This window comes from Cervus canadensis, chromosome 24 (genome assembly GCF_019320065.1).
Source record: "Cervus canadensis isolate Bull #8, Minnesota chromosome 24, ASM1932006v1, whole genome shotgun sequence".
NCBI lineage: Eukaryota > Metazoa > Chordata > Mammalia > Artiodactyla > Cervidae > Cervus > Cervus canadensis.
Genome location: NC_057409.1, coordinates 14773392 through 14777638, shown reverse-complemented (window position 1 = coordinate 14777638; position 4247 = coordinate 14773392).

Sequence of the window (4247 nt, the reverse complement as noted above, 5' to 3'; positions counted from 1 at the left end):
GTTTTTGAAGAACTACTTCTCCCTCCTTGCAGTCTTGAGGGAACTGTCAGTCAAGGTACTCTCCACCTTTGGCAAGGGGTGAACATGAGATCCAAACCAAGCCAGGACTGTAAATACCGAGTGGAAGGACACAGGTATAGAAGACAGTTGGACTGAGTCATTCCAATCATAGCATCTGTGAGAAACTCTTTGTTGAGTTTGGGGGTAGTACTTGGCAGGTAGAACTTGGTTCTCATCCAAGTTTAGAACCAAAAGAGAGATAGCTACAGAAGTAGGGCAGAGGGAGATCAGAATATCAGCTTTGCTACTGACAAAGTTGCTGGGAACCTACCTTTAGGTCTGATTGACATGTGAGTTTACTAATACTGAACCCCCCAAATAATCTACTCTACCCAGTCTCAGACAGTACTGGAATATCATAGTCCTTTCTATGAGGGTCAGACCCTGAGAAATTTAAAACTTTGAGGAAGGGCACAAAAAAACCAAGGTTCTTATGGGCAGGTAGATCTGAAAGAAGGAGGAAAAGCTGAGTTGAGCTCCATTCATTCTCCCTAAACTCACATCAGATAATTCACTCCTCCTTCTCCCCCTCTGGGGAAGATAGATGGGTGAAGGAGGGAGGCAATAGGCAAGAGTGTTATCTGAAAGAGGTCTCTCCACACGGAAAAAACTGGAGGAGGAAATAAACATTCACCTCTGCATTGTCCCCTTGTTCCTGATATGTAGATTACCCTAGGCACCTCTGGCTCCTCTCATCCCCAAGGCTCGAAGTTGTACAACTATATCCCCTGAATTAATTCCTTTTGTTTTTTGCTTAGTGTAGTCAAAGTCTGTTTCTGTTGCTTGCACCAAAAGAACATGTCTTAGTTTCCTATTGCTGCTGTTAACAAATTTGGTGGCTTAGAAGAGCACAATGTATTGTCTTCTGATCCTGGAGGTCAGAAGTCTGAAATGGGTCTTCTGGGGCTAACATCAGGGTATGATCAGAAACTGTGTTCCTAATGAGATGGATAAAACTGGAGCCCATTATACAGAGTGAAGTAAGCCAGAAAGATAAACACCAATACAGTATACTAACGCATATATATGGAATTTAGAAAGATGGTAACGATAACCCTATATGCAAGACAGAAAAAGAGACACAGATGTATAGAACAGACTTTTGGACTCTATGGGAGAAGGCAAGGGTGGGATGATCTGAGAGAACAGCATCGAAACATGTATATTATCAAGTGTGAAACAGATCGCCAGTCCAGGGTTGGATGCATGAGACAAGTGCTCGGGGCTGGTACACTGAGATGACCCAGAGGGATGGGATGGCGAGAGAGGTGGGAGTGGGGGTTCAGGATGGGGGACACATGTAAATCCATGACTGATTCATGTCAATGTATGGCAAAAACCACTACTATATTGTAAAGTAATTAACCTCCAACTAATAAAAACAATTGGGAAAAAAAAAAGAAACTGTGTTCCTTCTGGAGGCTCTAGGGGAGCCTGTCTCCCTGCCTTTCCAGCCTAAGAAGCTGCCATCATTCCCTGACTTGTGGTCTGCAGCCAACAATCACACTACTCTGACCTCTGCTCATGTCATCACATCTTCTCTGGCTCTCTTCCTCCCTTTTACCCTTAGAAGGACCTTTGTGATTATATTGGGCCCATCCAGATAATCCAGGATAATCTTTCCATCTCAAAATCCTTAACTTAATCACATCTACAAAGTCTGCTTTGCCAAGTATGGTAACATGATCACAAATTCCCGGGATTAGGACCTGGATATCTTTGGGGGTATTATTTTGTCTACCACAGAACACTAACAGAAAGATTTCTTAGCCTGTCTTGCATTCATCTCTTTCATCTCCAGTCTTCCTGCAAGTGATCTTTATAAAATGTCAATCTGATCATGACCTAAGAAAATTCCTGATTCCCAAAAACCCACTGAATAAACCCCCTGGCACCCCTGACTCTCTTTCACTTCAGGTGGTTTGCTCCAAATGTTCTTTCAGCCTGAAAGGTACCCCACCCCAAAGCCAAATCCTCAGTAATCTTCAAGATCCCTCTTGCAGAAACCTCCATGATTCCTCTGGCTGGAACCCAGCTGTGCTGTGCGTCTCACATCTCCAGAGACTGTCTTTTCACCTGGCAGGACTGGGTACCGGCCAGTCAGATGATCTAACCTTTCTGTGCCTTTGTTTCCTCTAGTTTAAAAACTGCACATAATAAAGCAGTGACCGCATGTATAGTCTGTTGTAAGAATTAATTGAGACAATGGATATAAAGTTTTGAGCACAGTGCTGGCATGCAATTTGGCACACAGTACTCAATAATATGTAGATGATAGCAGCTATTACTAAAATTTAATAGTTGAGTGAAAGAAGAATGAGGTACTCTCTCCTTCCCCTGAGCTGTCAATATTCCCTTTATGATCCTTAGTATGCCCAAAGACTAGGACATTTTAAAAACCTGAATGAATAACCCTGACATTTTGTGTGTTTCTGTGTAATCTTAGCTGTTTTCCTTTCTGGGGGCTCCATCCCTGGCTAGAATCATTGTAGGGGTTGATGGTAGAAGGGAAAGGCTGCTGTTATTTCTTCTTGTTCTAGTGCCCTGAGCTCATCAGACCTCTATAAACTCTGATCTTCTTGAAATGACTTTGAGGCAACTAGAGGTTTCCACTCTCACCTTCATGAAGCTTGTGCTCCCTGGGGCACCAGCTTGCGATTCTCAGGGTCAATTGTGACTCCACTACTGTATGGCTTTGGGCTGGTCACTGCACATGTTCCTGAAAAATGGGCATAATAGGACTTTCTTGGTGGTCCAGTGGCTAAAACACTGTGTTCCCAAATCAGGGGGCCCAGGTTCAATCCCTGGTCAAGAAACTAGATCCCATATGCTGCAACTAAGAGTTTGCATGCTGCAACAAAAGATCCCACATGCCGAAACGCCTCAACTAATACCTGTGCAGCCAATTAAATGTTTGGTTTTTAAATGGCATAATCATCACTGCATTCTCTAAGGTCAGGAACCTCAGAAGACAAGTGTAGGCATGAGGAATGAATGTCAACTTCTTTTGTGAGGTAAAATAGAAGAAACCAAGCTGAAGAGATAGGAAATTCATTTCCAGGATGTAGAAAATTAGTTGTGGGACTTTCTTAGCAGTTCAGTGGTTAAAACTCTGCCCTTTCACTGCAGGGGCCACGGGTTCAATTCCAGGTTGAGGAACTGAGATCCTGCATGCCACTTGGTGAGGCTAGGGGGAAAAACAGAAAAAGGGGGAAAAAAAGGAAATGAGTTGCCATAAGTCTGTGGAGAAACAAAATTGCTTCATGATCACACTCTGGACTAAAGGTCCAAAGAGGCCCTTGGGGCTGATCTTGCCAGGACCTCAGGGGTTGCTTCCTGGAGGGTGTGGATGAAACTTTCACACACCATAAAGCTGTCCAAGAGAAGGACACGTCTTTTGAGAAAAACTCCCTTTTCCTGCTTATTACAGAATTCATTACAGACCTTTTTGAAAATATAAAAATGCACAGAAAAGGGAAGACTGCTCCATTAATCACACTCTGTAAAGATCATCACTTGTAACTATCAAACAAAACTGTGATCTTGTTGTAACTGCAATTTTGTATCCATTTTTCCACGTGATTAAATATAGAACTGGGTGAGGGGGTTTCAGTATACAAACCTTTTGCTATTTATTTAACTAAGCTTATTGTTGAACATTTAAGATATTGCCTTTGTTGTTGTTTTTATGTGTTTCAGGTTTGGGGACTGTTGTAAGTGCTGTAATTAATATCTTTGTTAAACAAGTCTTTACGTATATCCTAGATTATGTCCTTGGATTTCCTGGAAGTAGAATTGCTAGACCAAAGGATATTTGATACATATTAGCCAATCTGTCTCTTAAAACTGATTTCACTCATTTGTTCTCCCACGAGCAATTTTATAGGACTTCACTCGGGTTGCCCATGCCATTATCTGTCAAAAGCCTACCTAGAACCCCGAGGCCGGCCTGTAGGCTTGCTTCACGTTTTCCCGCCCACTCCGCACACCCGCCGCGAGCCCCGCCCCTTCGTACATGGTGGCCCGCCCCTTCCTACTCCCTCATCGATTCTGCCCAATCAAAAGCAGCTTTCCCCAGTCTGGCTGCGTGGTTGGTAAGCTGAAGTTTCCGTCGAGCTCAGGGGCGGGCGGAGCAGACTGATGGACGTGGCGACGGACCAGTGTGAGCGGCGAGCGAGGCGTGCGTG